Raw genomic sequence first — 24,719 nt, 5'->3', positions numbered from 1 at the left:
GTTATATTATTTTATTTTATTTAATCTCTAAAATGATGTAATTTCACTATTCAAGCGCGCAAACGCGCTAAATTATGATTTATGAGCTTCATTAAATCTCTAAACGTTAAAGTGGAAAATACGAATTTCAGCACCGTTGAGTATTTTCTCGCTTTGATAATTTTCTAAAAAAATTTAGTTAGTAATAAAACAGACCAATATCATTTTTGCTTATAATCCGAAGATCACATCAACAGAAACCATTTTTGTAGAACAAATTTATTGCCTACTGAGACGTGCAACTAATTTTTTCTATGAGGAAGTAAAATTACTTGGTTCAAAAAAGACATATTTTTGACAATTTCTTCCAACGATACAGACTGTAACAGCAGCTTATTCTGCCTTTTATATGTCGGGATTTGGCAACCCTGGTGTTGCAATCTGGCAACTGACAGCTGTATCGCAAAGTTTGGCATTTTTTGGCTTTTACGTACTCAGAACTTTTTGAAATACCAGCGCTATTTGTGTTGTTTACAGTAACTTAAAAGATTCATCTCGCTCCAAAAATGGAATTAAATCGTGAACATTTTCGTGCGACTATTTTTTACAACTTTCGACGTGGATTAACTCAGCAACATTGCATGGATGGACTTGATTCATTTTTTGGCGATGAAGCTCCATCAAGGACCAGTGTTTATCGATGGTATGGTAAATTCAATCGTGGTCGTAGTTCACTCCAAGACGAATTTCGTGAAGGTCGTCCAAAATCAGTTGTTGTTCCGAAAACCATTGATGCTGTGCGGGAACTGATATTGCAAGATCGTCATGTGACCTATCGTGAGATTGAGACAATCTTAGGGATTAGTGGGACCAGCATACATTCAATATTGTATAAACATTTGACGGTCAAAAAAATTTGTTCGCGTTGGATCCCACACAATTTGTCAATCGCTCAAAAAAAGGCTCGTGTCTCGTGTCGATTGGTCGAAGGAAATGCTCAAAAAATACGATCGCGGGGCTTCGAAACACGTCTATGACATCGTGACAGGTGATGAATCATGGATTTACGCGTATGAGCCCGAAAGTAAACAGCAGTCGACTGTATGGGTGTTTCAAGATGAGCCAAATCCAACAAAAGTTGTTCGCGCACGAAGCACTTCCAAGCAAATGGTCGCCTGTTTTTTTCGGAAAAACTGGACATGTCGCAAACGTATCACTAGAACAACGCAGAACAGTAAATTTTGAGTGTTTGCCAGTTGTTTTCCAAGAAATTAGGAAAACCAATCGCCAAAGACGGATCACTCTTCACCAGGACAATGCGAGCTCACACACATCGGCTCAAACAACTGCATTTTTGAGCACCCAAAACATCGAATTAATGGGTCATCCGCCGTATAGTCCTGACTTGGCACCGAATGACTTCTTTTTATTCCCGTACGTATAAAACAAACTGAGAGGTCAACGTTTTTCGACACCTGAAGAAGCGGTTGCGGCATTCAGAATGCATGTTTTGGAGGTACCTCATTCAGAGTGGCAAAAGTGCTTCGGCAATTGGTTCAAAAGCATGCAAAAGTGTATAGATCTTCATGGAGAATATTTTGGAAAACAATAAACTGATTTTCGATGATTAAAATTTGTTTTTGTTCTCTAATCCCCGAAATATAAAAGGCACCCCTCGTATCGTCCCCCTTTGTGAATAGAATGAAAAAGCTGTCAAAATCCACGCCGTGAAATATGCGTGAAATTTCATACGTATTTCACGGCAACGCACTACTCAGTTCACACCGTCAAAACACCACTCATCATGTCAGCAACATTTTTTCACACCTATTTAAAATGCACGTGCCATTTAAAATTGAGTGAAAACTGCGAATTCGTTTGCGAGATAAGTGCCTTGGTGCGAATACTCCAAAGCCATGGCATTTTAAGCGTCCTCTCAAGGAGTGTAAGTAAATCTTTTTTTTCTGCCAATATAAGTAAATGTGTACAAATTTTGTTCTTACCAAAATTTGCCAATTGCTTCTAGGATCATACTCACAAATTTGAAGTTTCTTCTCCTGGACAATCACTGTTGCCAGCCACATTTCATGGCAGTGAAGTTATCGTGAAAATATAAATTTGTAAATATTAAAATGTTCGAAAACCTAGTTTAAAAGTTTATTGCTCTAAGAAAATTAGAAGATTTGCTTCTGATATAGGTCGGTAGGTGGGGTGGCTTTCGCAATGACACAATTCGACCTTTCATAGGTCCATTGTGTGGAACTTATCCTTACTCTATGGTTTCATTTTCCAACCACCTGGTAGCTTCAATAAGCAAGCAAATCTTCGTTAGTTTTAGATGCGCTATGCCCGCTACATCAATTTAAATGCTATGTCAAAAGTGCGCAGCCGCCTTGTCGCTAAACTTTCACACTCACATACTCGTAAAAGGTGTCTGACTGTTTCATCTTCTTCTGTATTAAGACACCTTCTACTGAAATCGAAGTACGGCAGTCCTAACCTTCTACCGCGGCTGCATATCAGAGAACCAGTTAATACCCCTATCTTTTTTCTTATAGCTTCTCTGTTAAATCTTAACAAGCTTTTATAGCGACCGCTGTTCCATTTCGGCCATGACTGTCTGCTTAGTTCGCATGTTGAGAGGTTTTGCCAACTTGTATTTACCTTATTGATGGTTTCCCTATTTATAAGTAGTTTACAAGTGGCATGGGTATCAGCGTCTTATCCACTTGGAGGTCCAGCGTTGTACCGATTCAAGCGAAGTTCAGCTGCCTTCCAGTCCCCTGCTATATTCCTGTGGCCTGGTTTAGCGCTTTTATTGCTGTTTGATGCCCGTGTATATAAATACTTAATTTGAGCGGAAGTGTATGCTGCTCAAGACGCATTAAACTTTATTGTGAAAAACAGATGGAGAGGCAGATTTATATTATATGTTTCTCTGCAGCGACAGCCAAGCTTCGCTCATGGCCTTAGACAGCCCCACAACCACTTCAAGGTTAGGCAAGTCCTGTAAATGACGGCTGGACTATGTCGGTAGACATAATAGCCTGATGCTAACATAGGTCCCGGGACACGTGGGTATTGCGGGTAACGAAATTTCTGACTCTTTAGCCAGAATGGACTCTGAGGCCAACTTCCTTCACTCCCCTCTGCAGCCATCAAAGCCACGGTTAGCAAAGGGGTTACTCTAACCCACAAGCGAGCTCGCCAATCTGCGAGGGGGAATGCAGATGGACAAAACTGATGTTACCTGTCACGTCCGATCGATTTCGCAGTTCCTCCTGTCACTAAGCAGAGGGGACTGTGGGAGGCTGATTGGACTGATTACGGGCGACTTTCTGTGAGCAAAGTATATGGAAAGGTTGGGCATCTCAGACAGTGCACTCTGCCCCGCATGAGAATGAGACGGCGGACTACTTTCTGTGCGTCTGCCCAGCCTTCGGACAAATCAGGCTTGAGATCTTTGATATCTTAAGAAGCGATCACCACAAGATCAACTCAGATTTCTTCGGAGCTCGAGTAGGTTTAAAGAAAATTAAAAAGGGAATCCGAGTCCAGTACAATAGATTTAATTGTGTCTTGCCAGTGTATCCCGACAAAAAAATGGATTATAGGAATATAAAATATTCTAATTTGATGTCGAATAGAAATTTTGCCCTCAAAACTATACTAGAATTTCACGAAGACCATTTTTGTGTATCAAATTGACCTTTTAGCTTTCTGTTTTACTGATCAATGTGATCTTTTTTTTAAGAAAATTATATTACAAGAGTTCTTTTAAATAGCAAATTTGAATGCTAAATTTTTCTACGAAAATATTTGTCATAAAACATTAGTTAGGATTACCGAACACACAGAAGCTCTCGCTCTTAGAGTAGTAGTGATTTTTATTATGAAATTTTTTATTAGAAAAAGTGCTTTTAAAGTGAAGAAACCTGGCATTTTGCGTCATTTCGGTTGGAAGTTAAGGCATTTCGTGTCAAATTATGTCATAAAAAAAAAAGTGCTATAAGTGATGAGCAAACTAACAGAATAATTGGCGCTTGAGTTCTTCGTTAGACGTTTGGCCGAGCTTTTTTTTCAATTTGTGCTGCAGGGCTTGTTTTTGCGCTACAAAAAGAGTGACCTACAGTTTTATGTTTCATTTGAAACGTAAATGTGTTATTTAAGTAGAAGTTTTTTGATATCAAAAATGCATTCGAGTAGTTTTGCCGCCGCCTGCCAGGAAATGCAGGCTATTAAAACACAATATCTGTCACTCAATGATCGACGTTCCCAGTGAACAACGAAACCGGAACCAACTGAATGCTGGTCATACTCGTATAGAAATCAACTCGACTCGGCGGCCGTAATTAGTCGCCAGTAATTGGTAATATCTATACCAATTTTCCTTTGTCTCATTAAAATTACTGTGAGATATTTTGAATTTTCAACCCCGCTTAAGGGTATTTTTAGACTGCGTGCATTTGGTGCTTGTATTACGTACATACGAGTATGTATGTAATAGGACTATGAATAAGTTCGTGCGGTTTTTTTTCGAAATTTGAAACTTTATTGACGTAAAATGGTTATAAATTTAATATTCAAAATATTGTCCATCGCTTACTACTACTTTTTCCCATCTTTCTGGCAATTCACGGATTCCCTTTGTGAAAAATTCGGTCGGTTTTGCCGCAATCCACGAATCGATCCATTTTTTGACTTCATCGTAATTACGGAAGTGCTGGTCAGCCAGGCCATGTTGCATCGATCGGAAGAGATAGTAATCGGATGGCGCAAGGTCTGGACTATACGGCGGGTGGGGTAGGACATCCCATTTGAGCGTTTCTAAGTATGTTTTGACCACTTGTGCAACATGTGGCCGAGCATTGTCATGTTGCAAAATAACTTTGTCGTGTCTATCGGCGTATTGCGGCCGTTTTTCTCGCAGTGCTCGGCTCAAACGCATCAATTGTCGTCGGTAGACATCCCCCGTAATCGTTTCATTCGGTTTCAGTAGCTCATAATACACAACACCCAGCTGGTCCCACCAGATACACAGCATAACCTTCAGGCCATGAATATTCTGCGCCGACGTCGATGTTGAAGCATGGCCAGGGTATCCATACGTTGCCCGACGTTTTGGATTGTCGTAATGGACCCACTTTTCATCGCCAGTCACAATTCGATGCAAAAAACCCTTTCTTTTGTGCCGTTGAAGCAGTTGTTCGCATGCCATAAAACGGCGTTCAACGTCTCTTGGCTTCAATTCATACGGCACCCAATGGCCTACCTTTCGGATCATTCCCATGGCTTTTAAACGTTTGGAAATGGTTGATTGATCAACTCCCAAAGTTTTTGCAACCTCTTCTTGCGTTTGAGCCGGATCTTGATCGAGCAATTCCTCCAATTCGGTATCCATGAACTTTGGCGGCGCACCCTCGCGTTCTTCGTCTTCCAAGCCAAAATCACCACTTTTAAAGCGTGCAAACCACTTCTGGCACGTTCGCTCAGATAGAGCATGCTCACCATAAACTTCCACCAAGATACGATGACTTTCGGCTGCTTTTTTCTTCATATTAAAATAATGAAGAAGAATTCCCCGCAAAAACACATTATTTGGCACGAAATTCGACATTTTCAAGTGTGGTAAAAATATTGTTGTTTACGCTTCAAATAAAAAACTTATACTGACGTTTGTGCCTTACGACAGTAGCTCTCCAATGAATGTTTGGAAATGTGGATCGATGGAATAATAATCAAGTTACGCCATCTGTTGTAAAACCGAAACGAACTTATTCATAGTCCTATTATGTACATACATCCATGCATGAAATGCAATACAAAACCTCTGGGGACTATTCGATACTAACGAAGTCACTTATGTCATTATCAACCCACTATCGGATAACAACGCATTTCCTGCACATATCGAACCTGCATGCCGACATAGCCGCACAACTGCACATAGACTACTTACTTGCGTATGTACGAGTGCTTATTCAACTGCTGCGTAAGTTAAGTTAATATAAGTATTAAAATTACGTAAAAATTGCAAGCAAACAAATACCTGCACGCATTGTTGAAAATATCACAGGAAAGTACATACATAAGTGATGAAAGGAAAAACAAAACCAAGTTACAGCAAATGACTATAATTCCGATAGTTATGATCGGTGTAATCCAATAATTCGACGACAATTACCGCAGAATAAGCGAACCAAGCAAAACGAAAAAAAAAAAAAACAACAACAAAGAGCATCATTGCATTCTTCATAAAGCACAGCAGAGTAAACTCGTAGGTAGTTGGCTGTTGCAATGTCTGTAGCCGTAAGCGTCAACTCCAGGGAAACGTGGGAATTTGTAATTGTTGCTGTTGCTGTTGCCGATATTATATTAACAATGTAAACACACGCATACATGCATATATCGATATACACACTGGTAAATCCATAAGTGGCATGCGGATATTTTTGAGAGTTGTTTCTGTGTGAACTTTTCACTTCGAATGAATTTCAACTACCTGTATAGTGATAATTTAAGCAGCTTCATTTCGCATTTTTAGTTATTTTAGATTTTCTATCTATTTTCTATCGGTCCATTCAAAAATGTACGCACTTTCATACTCAATAGTATTGGGTATGGCATCTTTTTTAAATCTTCCCAAACTCCCCATCTAGAACATTGCGAGACAGTTTCTGATATTAGACCAGTCGGACGATTCTCTCCATGCTCTTTGACTCCATGCCATCAAGAGTCGTACTTGAAAAGAGATACAGTGTAGTGTTGCCAGAGGCTTAGTTGTGGTCAAACTCTGAAAATGAGCCCGGCAAACACTGTTTTCGCATTTTCATGGATGGCTCCAGGACCGAGCATAGCTGCGGATCTGGGGTATACGTGGAATCCAGTAGGACAAAACTGCACTTTGCTCTTCGAATGCATGCATCTGTGTTTCAAGCGGATGTGTATGCAGTTCAAGAAGCGATGAACATTTTTGTGGAAAACCGATGGAGAGGCAGATCTGTATGTGTCTGCAGCGACTGCCAAGCTGCGTTCATGGTCTTAGGCAGCTCCCCAACCACATCAGGGGTAGTCGGTCTTGTAAATCTAGGCTGAACTATGACGGTAGACAAAACAGCCTGATGCTTACATGGGTCCCGGGTCACGTGGGTATCGTGGGAAACGAGACCTCTGACTCCTTAGCCAAGATGGGCTCTGGGCCAAAGAAGTTGACCTGCTAACCGTGGCTTTGATGGCCATAGAAGGGAGTGGCAAAAAGGGCTCTGAGGTCAACTTCTTTGGCCCAGAGCCCTTTTTGCCACTCCCTTCTGTGGCCATCAAAGCCACGGTTAGCAACCCACAAGCGAGCTTGGCAGAGAGGCTGCAGATGGACTAAACTGATGTTACCTGTCATATCCAATCGACTGTCGCAAACCCTCCTGTCATTAAGCAGAAGGGAGTGCAGACAGTTGGTTGGACTGATGACGGGCCACTTTCTGTGGGCGAAGCAGATGAAAAAGGTAGGCATCTCAGACAGTGCACTCTGCCCAGCTTGTGAAGAGGAGGATGAGACGACGGACCACTTCCTGTGCGTCTGCCCCGCCTTCGCTCGAACCAGTTTTATGGTTTTTGGCAATGATGTGTTAAGAAGCGAGCGCCTTGGCTCTTTGGTACCACAAGATGTACTCAGATTAAAGAAAATTAAAAGAGAATCCAAGTGTAGTATCATACAATGGATTTAATTAATGTGTAAGAGCTGCACTTACTAGTTGTCCCGACAAAAAAAAACCAAAAAAAGACAAGTCGGACGCGTATCTACGAAAAATGGTGACTATTTATGCTAGTCTTCCAAATTTGATACCGATTTCTGGCCGAAGTGTCTGGGGAACTTTATTTCTTCATCCGATATGTCTAATCGAATTCTGTTCGATTTCCTATATTAATTTTTCTTTCACCCACAACTCGACAGGCAAGACCATTTGAGATTTTTTTAACTAAGTAATTTTGCCAAAAATTAGTGCCATCAATAAATTCACTAAAGCAAAATTTAGATATTGTTACTATAGGCATCACTGACGATTTACTATGTTCATATTGTTAGAAGGATGAGAATATTGTACAGCATTTTCTATGGCGCTGCCCGGCTTTCGCCCGACTTAAGACGGTTAGGTCGGATGTATTGAAAATGGCCGTGCTACGTTCTCTTTCACTCGACAAACTCCTTCAAAAAAGTATGCAGTGAAGTAAGGAGTTCCCACCCTCTCTCTATACATGAAATAAAACAATAGTGGACAGACCTCAATAGATATTTTACCCGAAATCTGTCAGGAAATACTATAGACTTTCACACTTCTGACTTCCTATAAAACTTTTGATACATTTGTGTGAGCCTTGTCAGCCAAAAATCTTAAAAGTATCGGATCTTTTTGCTGACAAGTCTGATGGATATCTGACAGATATTCACAGATTTTGCTAGTTGGGTTATTTGTACACTTAATGCAAAGTATTTATTTGAATTTAACGGCTGTTGTGTATGAAACACTTACTGCTGTTCGCGGTTTGGCTTGTGTATAAATGAAATTCTGAATGTATCAATTTTAAAAATCGATAGGCGTTTTTGTCTAATGCAGGTTCAAAACTAAATGTGCATACTTTATCTTATAACGCAGCTATAAAACTTTCTGAAATATAAAATAGCGGCGGCCGTAGCTGAATGGGTTGGTGCGTGACTACCATTCGGAATTCACAGAGAGAACGTAGGTTCGAATCTCTGTGAAACACCAAAATGAAGAAAAATAATTTTCTAATAGCGGTCGCCCTTCGGCAGGCAATGGCAAACCTCGGAGTATATTTTTGCCATGAAAAAGCTCCTCATAACAATTATTTGCCGTTCGGAGTCGGCTAGAAACTGTAGGTCCCTCCATTTGTGGAACAACATCAAGACCCACGCCACAAATAGGAGGAGTTCAATTAAATCGTTCTCAGTCATATTTTACGTGATACCCACCTTCTATCACCTAATTCATCTGCACTATTATTTACCATTTGCGGTTGTAGATTTAAGTGGCAACGCCATACACAATTAATTTTTATTAAAGCTCTGCTCATTTTTTTTAACGCGTTTTCTTTGATAGCCATATCCTAACCTCTAATTAAATTTTGATATTATTTTGATGTTTTCTTTGAAATAAGATGGCAACGTTAGTCAAAAAGCCAAGTTTACTTTTACATTACATATACTTTTTACATTTAAAATATAGTATAATCAATTTCTGAATCTCCAAATAAATAGATGGCAACACCAGCTAAACATTTTTTATTATTGAAGTTTGCTTAAAATCTTTACATCTAATATTCAACTGAAATTTGCGATAAATTTCTGCATCTGCAATAAAAATTCAGGTGGCAACGCTTGAAAAAAATTTTTTCGGAATACATTTTTGTTCAAAAAATTGTTATGTCTATTTCTTAATTTCCAAACATATAGGTGGCAACACCGGCTAAAAAAATTTGTTATTAAATATTGTTTGAAATACTTGCATTTAATATTCAACTGAAATTTGTGACAAATTGTTGCTTTGCAATAAAAATTCTGCAAATAAAATTCTGGCAACACTACACAAAATATTTTTTCGCAATACTTTTTTGTTCAAAAAGGTTTTATTGATGCCCTTGTTGTAATTGTTACGTCTCTTAATTTAAAATAGCTGGCAACACCGGCTGAAAATATTTTATTAGTGAAGATTGTTTCAAATACTTGCATTTAATATTCAACTGAAATTTGTGATAAATTGCTGCTGTGCAATAAAATTTAGGTGGCAACACTACATAAAATATTTTTTCGGAATACGATTTTGTTCAAAAAGGTTTTATTGATGAACTTGTTGTAATTGTTATGTCTCTTAATTTTCAAACAAATAGGTGGCAACACCGACTAAAAATATTTTTTTATTGAGGATTGTTTAAAATCCTTGCATTTAATATTCAACTGAAATTTGTGATAAATTGCTGCTTTGCAATAAAATTCAGGTGGCAACGCTAGAAAAATATGTTTGGAAATACATTTTCCATTAAAAAACGTGTCTTAGTGTCCTTATTGCTATTGTTATATCTACTTTTTAATTTCCAATAAAGTAGGTGGCTAACTAATAATATTTTTGTATTGAAGCTTTTTTAAAAGCTTTGCATTAAAATTAAACCGTAATTTATGATAATTTCTGCCTTTGCAATAAAATTGAGCTAAAAACTTTAGCAAGTGAATTATTTCAGAATAGATTTTTCTCAAAAAATTTGTCTTGATAGCCTTGTTGTAACCCTTCGGTCGATTTCTTACTTTCCTAATAAATAAATGGCAACACCAGCTAAAAATATTTCTTCATTGAAGCTTGTTTAAAACTTTTCACTTTTAATGAGTTTAGCACCCCTTGTAAGGGAATTTTATGATTTTTGACACCTCCAAAGTTTTTGTGCAGCCAACGACTAAACGAAGATTTAGCTCCATTACTTGTTGAAGAAATAAAACAGCATCTCTTTCCAATATACGAAGATTTACCCAAAGATGATTTGCTTGAGCGATGCCTTGGTGGTCATACGCAGAATGCAAATGAAAGTTTTAACGCGACAGTTTGGCGATTATCACCAAAACATATGCATTCAGGATTGAAAGTAGGTGAAATCTCAGCATACATTGCTGCTGAGATATTTAATCAAGGTTTTAGTTCAGACGAGGCGCGAATAAGAACTATTGGAAGAAAATCAGTTTTTTCAAGAGGAGGAAGGACATTTGTTTGGACCTGGCACTGAACTGGTAACTGAAACTGGTCATTTTTCTATACTCAAACTTTAAACGCGATTATCTCGAAACTGTATTTTTAAAAACTGCTCGTGTTGTAACTCGTAAGTTAAAGTTATCGACCGATTTGTTTGAAGTTTGGTGAGGCCTTTCTGTACATTACTATCGGAAGGATAAACTTAAAATTTCAGATATTTCGCGTTGATAAATAACTTTTTGGGGGCTAAAAATGTCAAATTCTGACTTTTTTTCAAAGCCTTATTTTATAATTAACTTTATATTTTTTTTTAATTTTATAGGTTCATCCTTTCCGTTAATATGTTATAAAAAAAACCAATTTCATTTTTTTTGTTTCAGATCGATAGATTAAGAGTAATAAATAGAGCAGTTTGGGACCTCGCGCCGTAGGCAGCCGACAAGAAATGATCGTGAGCAGCCATTTTGGAAAACAAATTTTTTTTGTACTCTCGAAAGGTTAAATAAAGTTTTGTTAAAGCTTCTAAATAAAATAATTATTTTATCACCTTTAAAAATATGTTTAAAAAACGACCGATTTTTAGGCTTCTACTTGGATTTCCCCCCTTAAAGTCCATATTCGTCTCTTTGAGCGTTAATTTAGCTCATGAGCAGGAGTTGAACCAAAAAATTATGAAAAAAACCATGTTGCAAAAAATAACCTCATTTTCTTACACTTACATTTAATATGGAATGGCTGTATGTCAAGCGATTCTATATTATTTTTATATTTACTTTACTTACTCTTTACTTCAGTAGTCAGATTATAACATAAACTAGCCACCAAGGTATTAGTGCAACATAAACCACTAAAGTGTGTGCCACGTGGTATTATAAGACAATCAGTTTTTTTTCAGATTTTCTGCCTTTTTTTTTGTTTTGGCCTAACCCGATTTTCTGGAGCAAAAAAAAAAAAAAACTAAAAATATATCTAAAGAAACAAAAACCTCTTCATCAAATTCGCTGATTCTCCTCCATTCAGCAGAAAAAAACTTATTTTTCGCTGACACAATGTGGCGACACCTCGCAACATTAGCGCTGGGACTGCTGGCAATTACACCTTTGTTATTGTTATTGCGGTGACATGGTGTTGGCAGCAACATAATCGCCAGTGCATCAATGGGCCCGAATAGCGAAGGTCTCTGGTGGCACATTTGTAGCAAGATTCTGAGACGCTGCAGTGAAGCACTCCGGCCTTTTAAACTGGTTTTGCAGTAGCAAAAACAAAGGAAAGAAAAAACAAGAAAACTACAGCAGCGAAAAAACAGAAGAAAATTACAGCAAAAAAACGTGGATGCAACTATAATTTGCTGAGGTAACACTAACCAAGAAACGATGTGGCAAACATTAAATGGCTGCTAATTTGTAACTCGTCCGCCCTTTTATAGACTTTTTAAGTATTGTGTTCTTTTTTTGTTTTTGTTTTAAATCGGCACAGCAACAGGCAAAAAATTCAGCTGCCTATGAGTAATTTAGAGAAAGTGCATAAGTTCAGTTCAATCGATTTCTTGAGTTCAACGGCAAAACAGCGGTTGAGCGCCTTAAAGTGTCATTCTAGTACTCGCAACTGTTCGTCATTGTGTGCCTATAAATGCAATACACACATATACATATACAACTATCGTCATGGATACATACATACATGTGTATATGGGTGTGTATGAGTGAGCTCTTTGCCAACACATGCGAATATCAAAGGGGCCATTTTTTCTTGATTTGTTTGTTTTTTTGTTTTTTTTTTGTACTTTTTGCGGGTGCGCACTTATGCCAATCAGATAGACAACCCCAGTCAGTCAGTCAGTCAGTCAGCTGCATGCAAGTGTTTGCACTATAAGTGCCACAATGTAGTTAGTTTGCTCTGCATTTGCCAATGTTGCAATGGTGCCATATGCGAAAAAGCTGTCACTTCTTACTTTCGCACACTGCACCACTGGTCTTTGCCCTGCGTCTGCTACGGCAGCTCATCGATGTCGTCGCCTTTGTGAATGTTGCATGCGTTGCACAATATAACCCTATTGTGTGCCATCGCTCGCTCATTCATTCATTGCTTTCCGATTGCGGCTATGTAATAGCATTTTTGAAAGGGGAAAGAGAGAAGGGGGATTGGTTGAGCTGGCAATCTCATTGTGAGTTCACTTGTTCATTAGACATTTTCTTTTGCCGCTGATACCATTACCACTTGCTGTGTTTTCTTTTTCTTTCTGTTTTTATATTTTGTTTTTTATTTGTTTCGTGTATTTCTTCTGGTTATGGATTCACGTTGCTCTGCACAGTAAAGAAGCGAACTTGCGAAACAATGTACATAGTGAATTGGTTGTGTTAATCAGGAAGTTGTGCCACAAACGCGTTGCCAGATGCACATATATACATACATACAATATATATTTGTAGTACAACCGGAAGATAGCCGCATTGACATCAAATATGTCAATACATTCGCATGCGAAATGTAATGCGAAGATTTGTGGGAGACAAATGCAGCTAATTATTCGGAAGGGTATCGAATGGGTTTGCATTGCCTGAAGAGGCGTGGTACCTTTTGAAAAAAAAAAAATACTTGGTTATATATTCACTTATATATCCCGTACACAATGGGCATTGAATGCAACATCAAATGAAAAATATTAAGGCACAAACTAATTCGGTTACAGCCTTTAAATAAATTGAAATATCCAACTTTTAAGAATTCAGAAACAAAAACGATACCACAACATCTGATTCTTGCTATGAATATGAAACTGAAAGTGGTAACGCTTAACGAAATTGAATATGCGATAAAGACTTTGAAGAGCAGGAAAGCACCTGGGTACGACAATATCACAAATGAAATGCTGAAATATGGCGGAATACAGCTTCAACAAGAGCTTATAAAACTTCCCAATATCATCTTGAATCACGAAGAAGCTCCATCAGAATGGAAAACAAGTATAACAATCCCGATCTTTAAGAAGGGGAAAAAAGACAACCCGCATAATTACCGCGGAATAACGCTCCTACATCCCACCCAAAAGCTTTTCACAAGACTCCTATCATGAAAATTACAGCCATACTTACACGGACAAGAAGAGTAGCAAGGATTTCGTAAAAACCGACCAACAACAAATTGTATTTTTATCCTACAACAAATAATGGAAAAATCAATTGGTTCAAATCAAAAGTTCTATTGCCCAGCCTTCATGTGTTTTGTAGACCTTATAAAAGCTTTCGACCGAGTCAGGCTGAAGGACGTCTTGGAAATTTTAAAAGAGAGAAAAGTTCTTCGACAAATTGTTGAAGTCATTAGGAATCTCAATACCAATTGCACAACTAAAGTTATGGTAAATGAGAAATTTACCAACTGTATAGAGTGTACCACAGGAATACGACAAGGGGACTCATTAAGTCCGCAACTTTTTAATCTAATCATAGATAAAATTATTTCTGAAGTTAACCAACTTCAAGGCTATAAACTAAATAATCAAAACATAACAATTATTTGCTATGCAGATGATGCAGTTTCAATTACTGATAGTGAAGATAATCTTCAAAGGCTCTTGCACCGTTTTATTACTACTGGTTTGAAATTTAATATGGAAGTTTCAACTGCAAAAACAAAATCAATAGTAATATCTAAGGAACCAATAAGCTGTAAGTTAGAAATTGACCAGAGCATTTTAGAACAAGTAATGCAATTCAAATATTTGGGAATAGATGTATCGAGCGATCGGAACATCGTCACAGAAGTGAGAGGAAGATGTACAAATAGTGCAAAAGTATCGGGTTTTCTGCGAGATATTATATGGAAGAACAAATATATGAATGTAGAAAGCAAAACGCGTGTGCATAAAACAATCGTAAGACTGATATTAACATACGCTGCAGAAGCACGTTAATATCAGTTATGTATTTAAGGGGGTAGTATGGTTAATTCGGTGTAAAACAAGCATATTTTTCGAAATTTTTTTTGTCGACACAGTTGATTTATTCAAAATTTTAAAATTACTTCATTATAAAGTCATATTTAAAGAATATTGTGTGAAATTTTCATTGATTTTTATGAAGAAATGAGTTGGTGGCAGCGAATCTTCGCGGACGTCTCATAAAAAAGTTTTATTGCGGTGTCCCTCAGAACTCATTACTGGATCAACTATATTAAAATCAAAAAACCAAATTGATTTCATCAGCTAATAAAGTTTCGCAGGTAACAACGTTGAATTTTTTTTTTTTTTTTTTTTTTTTAATTTTTTAAAGCGCTTTGAAGTTAAAACACCGATTTTTCATAAAAAAAACTTGAAAACTTTGTTGTTTTAAAATATGACAAAATTTAAAAAAAAAAAAAACTCGACGTCATTACCTCGTGAATAAAGTAAAGAAACAAAAAAACCAAATTTGAAAAGAATCGGTGCAGTAGATATGAATCTACAGTGGACACCGACCGTAAAAAAGGCAAGTGTGAGAAAAACGCGTTTAAAGATTTTCGGCAGCGTGAAATCCGGTTGGAGAGGTAGATACTTAATCCTTTGTGTCTTTGTCAATTTTACTCTAATGCACTTCAAACTTTCACACAATAATCTTAAGATGTTATAGAATAATTAAAAAAAAAAAAAAAATGAAAAAAAAAAAAATACCATACTACCCCCTTAAATATTACATATATAATTTAGTATTGTTAATATGATAAATTATAACATTTTGTATCTACTCGTAAGAAATTGTGTAAAGAAAAACAGGCATGTCCTAAATAAAAGAAGAAGAAGATATTTTGTTTTTACGATATTTCGAAAGTATAGCATCTTAAGAATATACTGTGAAATTATCATGCGGAAATTCCCAATATTACAATAGCTTCTACGCGCTCCTGTAGCTTAAACGTTAAATTCATTCATTTCGAAACGACTTTTTCGGCCTGGTGTTGTCAAAATAACAAAAAAAAACTATTCAACCGAATCGTCTGAAATTTTAATATGTTATTCACAATATCAGTGGCTATCGCCTGTACTAGAATCATTTTATTATTTCAATTGTTTCGTTTTTTTTTTTTTTATTAAAAAAACTGAACAAAAACCCGATTTTTAGAGTGTCAAATTCAAAACCGCGCCATTTTGTCAAATTTTTTGGGAAAAATGTAGTACAGTAGGTTTTGTTTTTATGCGGCTTTTTTTTATGCGGTTTTGAAATAGTGCGGTTTTTTTTTTTTAATTACAAAATTCATGTCGACCTATCGGGAATTGTACATATAAACAAGATTCTAAACCAGCTAAGCAAAAACTCATCACAGATTACATCAGAAATGCTAACCCTCCAAGTAAGGAACCGCCTGCATCACCATCCAGATCAGACGTGTACATTTCCTCAAGTGACGGAAGTGATTTTACGCCAAATCCTAAACGAATGCGCAACATGCGGGTATTGTCTGATTCTATTTCTGACGATGTAAATTTATTTTGCGATTCTGACGTTTCTTAAATAAAGATATAATTTTCAAAAATACAATATTTTGTTTATGCGATTTTATTTACATAATTATTTCAGATTCATGCGGTCTATGGAACGTATCTATAGTTATAATATGGGACTAGTGCCCTTTTTCATGCGATTTTATTACATTATTTCAGATTTATGCGGTTTTAGCACTTTGAAACGTATCTATAATTTTACTATAGAACTAGTAGCTTTTTTTATGCTGTTTTTTTATGCTGTTTCTTGCGGAACGTATCTACCGCATAAAAACAGAACCTACTGTATAATGTAACCTGCTTTGAACAAAAATTTTTAAAAGGGGGATAGAGGGGTGTATCACCATCTAAACACTGAAAACCGCACCCTCCGTAGACATATATGTCTAAGCAATTTAAGCAATTTAATGTTAAAGTGGTGTCATTTAGCGAAAAGTTGGTGTTGCCATACACCTGACATAAACACGAAGTTCGTATGCAGAGATGTTCAGTCAAGGGTTGATTGTAAATCTGCAGTATTTTTTGCTGTTATTTAAAATTGAGAAACATTTTTGAAAATATAAACATACAAAAAAAGCGTTGTAGTAGGAAATTTTAAATAAAAACCCCGCACGTATTTAACTCATAAAAACAATGATATTTAATATCGCAAAAAATTATTAAAAAAACTGAAGACAAAAATCCGATTTTTAGAGTGTCAACTTCGAAACCGCGCCATTTTGTCAATTTTTTTTTTATTTTAATATGGCGCATAGGTACAGTCGTATTTATTACTAATTTTTTAGACTTTTGTGTTTCAGACAAATAGAAGAGCCCTAAGGGACAACACCGTCCAGGTCCAATCGCAATTTTTAAAATTATTAAAATAAAAAAAAATTTTTTTGATATTCATTTTTGTATGTAATAACTTATTTTACATACAAAAATGAATATTAAAAAAAAATTTTTGTCTTAAAAATTTAAGTAACGTTTTTCATATTTTTATTGTAAAAAAATCTTGAAAATATCCTAAATTTTTGAGCTCTAAATCACCGGGACTCCTTAGGCAGCCACCAATAGACGACGAACAATGAAAATACATTCACTAAGATACTTTAGAGCTAAATAGCAAATACCAATGCGGCATTAGACTACTGTTCGTATGGTGGTCAAGTTCAGAGGCTTTGGTTCTAAGAAAATATATTCAAAAGTCAGCTAATATATTTTCTGAGCGTTTTTGTTTAAAATTTGTTCTGCTACTGCTTCAGATTCAGATTCCTCTTACTTGGTTCAATTTCAAAACTTTCTTTGACTTCACTTCGTTAATTTTATCCGAGAAAATGCTGAAATACGCATCAAATAATTATTCTACCTCTTCGTGCCTTTAACCCTCTGCTGGATACCTTTTTTAAAACCTTCGGTAGGGCACCCGGGTCTGGCCTTTTTCGTGCTATTCGAGGATCAGTTTAAAAAGATTACATAAAACGATAGGAAATTAAATTTTAAGAAGCTACTTAGAAGCTCAAGTAGTTAGCTATAATAGAGATATTTTATATTCACGTCCAAAGTCGAAAAAGTCTGGCCAGACCCGGGTTAACAATTCGTTCATTGCGCAGAAGATTTTGGCAAAATAAATGCATTACAATATTTTCATATCCATTCTGTAGACTCGAAATCGCCCAGTGCGACTTTATTTTATTCGTCAAGAAGAAATTTCTTCTTAAAGAAACACGTCAGGATGGTGTAAGGAGATCTAAGGAAGAACGAGATAACTTTGGAGTACTACCGGGAGTGGTTCCAACTGTAAGCGTAACGTTGGACTGATTGTATAGAGTTAAAGAGAAGCTATGGTTTGAATGTCGATATACAAAATGTAGCCCGTAACTAAATTTGCTTACATGAGTTTTATTGAGAAATTTATGGAACATTGTTACTACACCTCATCAATTATTTTCTCAGGGACTTTGGAAAGGTAGTATTGCCACAAACCAAAATTTGGAATATGACGCAGTTCAAAGTGCTACACTTTCTATGTAAATACTGATGATACTGCATACTGAATATTACCGCTCGAAATTGAAGTTGTAATAATACTCTATAGTTGTAAGAACGCGAAACTCTCCGAAATACTTTTTTGACTGAGAATGCAAAGGTTTAAGAGGGCTTACTTTCTATATGCCCTGCACAAAAGGTCTTGTTGGATCACAACGCCAAAGCTTCTTACTTAATAATAGCGCCAATACTTAGTCATAGAATTAAAGTTTTCAACAAGTTTTTGTTTTATAAATTATATCTAATGCCAGCTCATAAGCCGTGTCTAGATTAGTGCAATAGAAAAAAATTTAAATAAATGACAACAGAGGGAAATAAGAAATTGATTATGACTTTATTTTGAAGCTACTTTCATGTGTGGACTAGCACATCATTCAAATGCGCTCCAATTATTGCAATATTGCGGGTTAACGTAGCCGCAGAGCCAAAAATGCGGCACGTCACACACTCGGCAAGCGTGAAACGATGCATAGCAAACCTTATGGAATATTTTCTTATCATATTTTGATGTCATTGGTTGTCTGAGTTACCAGCTGCTGAAGAAAAACAACTGGGAAAACTATCACTGATATCTGGTCACAAGTTATGCGCACTTCCCAAATTTCAATTGTGCAAAAAAAGCATCTTTCATCATAATTTGAATTAAACCATTTTCTAGAATTTGGCTCACCGCTTCTGAGAGATTAAAAAATTATAGCCTATTGTTTCGGCACCACATTTATTTACTGTGAGTATTCCTGTTTACTAGTCAGTGGGCAATTTTTGTATTTCCAAATGTTCAATAATTCGCAATGTCTAAACAAACTCCTATTGACATATCTTTTCAACACTTCTTGGCAATCATTTGTGACACACTTATGACGGATTAAATTGCTTTTGATAAAATCTTTGTAATCTCTTTCTTTATACCCGTATACTGCCACATATCGGAGAAACCACAACTAACTAGGCATTTAAAAGTGCCAGCCTCAGGCGGAGTTAAAGTGTTTGACTCTGAAACAAAACCACACAATTTGTGGCGGTCAAAGCTATCAGGCAATCAAATCAGCAACTGCGCCAGAGATAAACCAACACTCGGCTGAGTTGCGGTTAATTGTATTGCAAATGGCAAGCGGTCGCACTGCGGTCGGACACAAATAATTGAAGAGAGAGAGCAACGCAGTCAATGCATTTTAACGCAATTACGTGCGTAAAATTCAATTTCGGCTGGAAAATCGAAAGACTGGATTGTGTCTGTGCGAAAGCATGTACGAAGATGTTTTGCTGGTAGTTAAATGGTGAGGAAAATTATGCAGCGCTGAAGATGGAATCCAAAACAAATTCAAATCAGTTACTAGACACTGCAATGTGGTTGGGCCTAGTCTATTAGTGCCGCTAAATTAGATAAAACAAATAATTTCACAGCTCTCGCTTTCGGTAGGCACAAAAAGTGCCGCCTCCTTCTTTGACGCTGAGTTTCTTGATTTAACGCTTGATTTGGCGCAGTCTTAGGCAAAACGTGTACACCAACCATTTGCAGTGCAGCTAGGAGAAAACATTGGGTTGAAGTCTCAGCAATTTTCTGTTGGTGGGTGATTTCTTGTGGAAAACATAAAGCGTAAACAAAAAGCAGGAAAGAGAACAACGAAAAACAGCAAATACAATAAAGAAAATAGAAGAAGAAATTAAGTTCTCCATTCTCCAATTCGCCTCGTCTACGCTACCAGTGGGGTGCGAAGAAAAGGCGACCGACCGCCTAGAATGCCCACTTACCGACTGCAGACAGTACTTCCTCTGCGTGCACGCAACAACCAATACAGGCGCACATTTGCTGCACATACACGCTAAATCATAGGCAAGAAAACTCCGAAAAAAGGGATACAATATCCGACGGAACTAAAATGAGATGGTGGCAAAAAAGATGGATCTGGCTGCTTTTTTTCAATACAGCTACAGGCCTATGAGGGTGCTGGTAGACTCCACTTGCGCACAGTCTCATGTACATATTTGCAAGCGCCAAGTATGTTTGTATTGGTGTACTTTTTTGCCTTTGTTTTCTTTCTTGTAAGACGCACACTAACACTTATGCAGCAGATAGAACCGCACAGCGCAGGATGCAAACGCTAGAGCGTGTAAGTAGACGTCTGGGTAGCCACGTTGGTTGAACGCCAGCCCGATGGGGTGGCGGAAGCAGTCGTGCCAGTGCTGCCAATGCCATAGCCATACGAAATGATAAGAAGTAATCGATCGATTTTCGCCACTGCGTGCATACGCTATTTGTTGGTGTATGAGTGTTTGATTGAGTGCGAATACGATGATAACAACAACAACAACAATGGCGAACAGACATAGTAGTGCGGCAATAGTAGTTGTAGTAGTAGTAGCAATAGTCGCAAATCGCCCAAAAGCAGGCAACACTTTTGCCACTCTTTGCCTCAATCACATAGCTGACGACTGTTGGCATGAAAGCAGACGAGCGTAGCGAGCGAATTATGTTGTATTAGTATAAGTGCAGTATATGTGAATGCGAATGAGAGTACCGTTGTGTATGTATTTGTCTAAGGTGTGTTAACCTCGGCGAAAAAGCTGCCACTGAGTGCTGTTGTGTTGGCGTAATTTTCGAAGAGCAGTTGAAACAGGGGAAAAAACGTATTATTGTAATTAAAAAAAAAATATTTTTAGTTGTAGTTTCTGATGTTTCACTTACACAGAAATGTCAAAAACAAAAAAATTATTTAAATAAATTAATGGAATTTTGGTGTAAAGATGCCGCTGAAATAAATAAATTTAGTGCACTTGCGCGTGCTACACCATGCACACCCACCCGCAAACTGCGCCAAGCTACTACACGACAAAACTCACACATACGCACACTGACTACAGCAGTGCGATAGTATTTCAATATTAATTTTTAGTAGCCACTTGAGTTAGAAATTTTGGTAAATTACTACTTTTCTACACCTACTTACATCTCTTTTCAGTTTTATATCCCCACTCAGGCGGCTAATCCGAATTATTGATTTTCAAGTTTTAATCCACTGGGAGTGTTGCGTGTAGTATATCGAAAATCACTTTTCCGTTGCACGTTTGTCTGGTTGAAATGTGTTTTTGTTTTACTTCTTGCACTGCTATAACTTTGTTTTCTTTTTAACTACTCACTTAACACTTTTTTAATCCAGCAAAATATTTCTGCTGCAAAAGAGATTTTGTTAGAACTGCCTTTGGATTGCTTTGGCTTCAAATATAAATTTCTTTTCTTCTATAACTTCAGTGCACTAATCCTGATACATATACACTGCACACATACATCTTTATATGCTTCCACATGCACACACATACACATGCGCTCGCGTTAAACTGAACTGAAGTTTTCTTTCAGCCGTATACTAGGTACACACACAAAAAATGGCAAATTGGCTATAAGCAAAAATTTTCTCGCCTTGGCTTGCGTTGCTCCCGAACTTTCAAATGCAAATTTTCAAGCTTCAAAAACACATTTTCCAACTTTTGCATAAATATTTCTTGCACTCACTAGCAATAATTGCTTAGATTTTGATATTTTCCCAAATTTATAAGGTGAAAAATGCTTTCAAATCAGCTTTTGCCAATACACCTCACACTCCCACTATTTGCTCAATTTTTTTTTTTTTGTTCTACTAAATACACCACCGTGCGTTTTGCCGCTTATATTTTCAGAATCGTCCTGTCACGAGCAACGCAATCGACACAATGAAGCGTGTGAGCAGGCTGATAAACGAGCGAAGCTGAGCGGCACGCTTGCTGTTTGCGCATGGAAAATCCAAAATCCTGCGCTCACCACCGACAAGCCGAAGGCAAGAAGACAACACAGCATGGCACCACCAACACCAACGTCAACACCACCACCACGGCTAGCGCTGTGGTAGAGTTGACATTTTCACCAACACTTACATGTGAGCATGAAAACAAATTAGGTAGATGTGTTAGTGCATGCATCGATAGGCAAATGCTTGCGGTACTTCTAACGGTGTTTCAACTTCAAAGCTGAGAGCGTCTGATAAACAAGCAAATTCCGTTTATTTACATGTAATCTAATTCTCTCGCGCTCATTTCCTCTACCACAGCTGATACACTCATTTCAACATGGTCAAGCAAATACACAACAAAAACTCTCTCATTTTCGGCGCACTCTCTGTGTCACGCAAACTCCCTCAACTGCGGCATTTTACGGTCAATCGTAGAAAAATAGTAAAACTCATACACCACCAAAAGTCAAAAGAAAATAAAAAAAAAGAAACAAAAAAACAGTATAATAATAAGAGGAAAGCAAAGTAAGCACTTGCCTGAAGAACATGTGCAAAAATTGTTATTCCTTCTTATTTTTCTTCTTCGCCTCTTCTCTTCTTGTTTTCGTAAATCAGTAAGCACAGCCACACATGCATGAAGCTGCCAACACCGGTAAGTGGTAAGTGGCTACACAGAGGGGTAAATGTACATATGTATGTATGGATGTGTGTATGCACATTAATGTCTGCATGAGTTTTTATGTGCTTTTCATACGCCTGATGTGAGTAAAATATTCTGTCAGCCAGTCTACGTATATCCTGCCACAACCGCAGACGGAACCGTCATTTCATAAGATTATGGCGAGTGTAGTTACAGCTACAAATGGACATTTGTAAGGCACAAGGAACCGGCTGGAAAAGGTCACTAGTGGCGAACTAATGCAATTGTAATGAATTTGGGGCCATATCGAAAACACATTTTTTTTTTATAGGCATACAGAAATTACTATAAGCATTGCCAATATCAATTATCAGTCTCTCATGAAAATATTTCTTTACATTTTTCATAGGGAGCTAAAAAAATTGAAAACTTCGAAGCCCTTTTTCTCGACATTTTGGTTTCTTGGAGTATAGGCCTCTTGCAGTAAACGGGTGAGTGTTTTTGTTCTTCCTTGTCATATAAGACTAATATAAATACGTATTAGACAAAATTTAATTCATATATAGGATATTTGTGTAAGATATTTTTCAAAGAGCGATACCACTTATTTGACGCGATAAATTCAATTAAATTACTAAGTTATAAAAAAATAAATAACAATATGGGTACCAACTGAGAGAAGTTTAAGAAAAATTAATTTAAAAATTATTTGTGGTACAGATTACCAAAATTAAATACGAATTAAGAACAGGTTTTCAAAATTTAGGCATATTTAATAATATAGGTGACAAATGAAAGCAGTTTAACGATGATCAATTCCAAATTTATTTTTGGTGAGGGTTGCCACCTGTTTGAAAAACAAAATACAAATTAAGTAATTGGTTAAGGGAAATCGGGTTATCTTAAAAATTTACCCCATATTATTTTGAAAGAGTTTATAAAAGAGTTGCCACCTTTTTTAAATTTAAGCATATTTAACAATATGTGTGACGAATAAAAGAAGTTTAATAAGTGTTAATTTCACAAATATTTTTAGAGGGGCTGCCACCTGTTTGAACAATTAAGTACAAATTAAGTAACAGGTTAAGGGAAATAGGATTATCCAACAAATTTATTCCATATTATTTTTAAAGAAGTTAATAAAAGAGTTGACACCTTTTTAAAATTTGAGCACTTTTTTCTGTTTAACTGAAATAAAATATTAATTATCATTACATTGATATGAATACATGATTTAGTGCAAGGTGGCGCAAAATTAATCACCCTATCGGAAGATTTATAATTTTCGAATATGGTATGGTATGTTAATCACATTGGACACCTCTGAAATAAATAGCTGCAGTAAACAAAAATAAACGCAGTAGAGCGAGTAAGACCAAAAAAAAGTGGCACTTGTTAATTTAGTAGGAAAATTGTTCAAAAACCAAATTGCGCCACACTGTACATATGTGGACACTTCCACACATCCATCATATCGAATGTACTGGGTGATCGATATGAAGTGTTACCAACTTCACAGTGCTTGTATCTGTAAAACAGCTCATGACATCAACGTCAAAATTGTTCTAATGACAGTTCAATATATTTTTTATAAGCCATCAAAAGCATTTGCGTCTCAGTTTTGTTGAATTTTTTTTCTGTGATGGAACTTAAACGTAATAGTGTGATTGCGTTATATTTGGCTGGAAAATCACAACCAGCCATTGTTCGTGAGCTCAGTCCCCTCAAAGTGAATAAAATGTTTGTGTATCGCACTATAAAACATTACAATGATACTGTTAGCATTGCGAAACGCTATGGAGGTGGACCAAAAAAAAAAACCGCAACAACGCCAGAAATGGTTCGGAAAGTGAAGGCCCGACTGAGAACTGAAAATATCGCAAGACAGCATTCGACGCATATTGAAAAATGAGCTCAAGGTCAAGGCTTACAAGTTCCAAACAGCACACGCTCTTTCACGCCAGCAAAAAAAAGTTCGGTGCGAAAGAGCAAAGGAGTTGTTGCGCTTGCACGAGCGTGCCGAATTTATTAACATTGTGTTTTCTGATGAAAAAAATTTCACAATTGAGCAGTTCATAAACACT

At 36.9% G+C, this 24,719-nt stretch overlaps 1 protein-coding gene across 1 annotated transcript in view; it reads right to left on the bottom strand.

Annotated features, from left to right (window-relative positions):
• The window catches only part of LOC128864819 (neural-cadherin-like), an 82,341-nt gene extending 60,416 nt beyond the window's left edge, over window positions 1-21,925 (bottom strand). Inside the window, exon 1 of the mRNA XM_054104575.1 lies at window positions 21,180-21,925. The gene's annotated coding sequence lies outside the window, so the exon portion shown is untranslated. The remainder of the gene's footprint in view (window positions 1-21,179) is intronic.
• Between the last annotated feature and the right edge of the window lie 2,794 nt (window positions 21,926-24,719).

Source organism: Anastrepha ludens, chromosome 5 (assembly GCF_028408465.1).
Source record: "Anastrepha ludens isolate Willacy chromosome 5, idAnaLude1.1, whole genome shotgun sequence".
In the NCBI taxonomy this organism is placed as follows: domain Eukaryota; kingdom Metazoa; phylum Arthropoda; class Insecta; order Diptera; family Tephritidae; genus Anastrepha; species Anastrepha ludens.
Note: the sequence above shows the minus strand (reverse complement) of the source record. Positions and strands in the feature narration are given on the sequence as shown.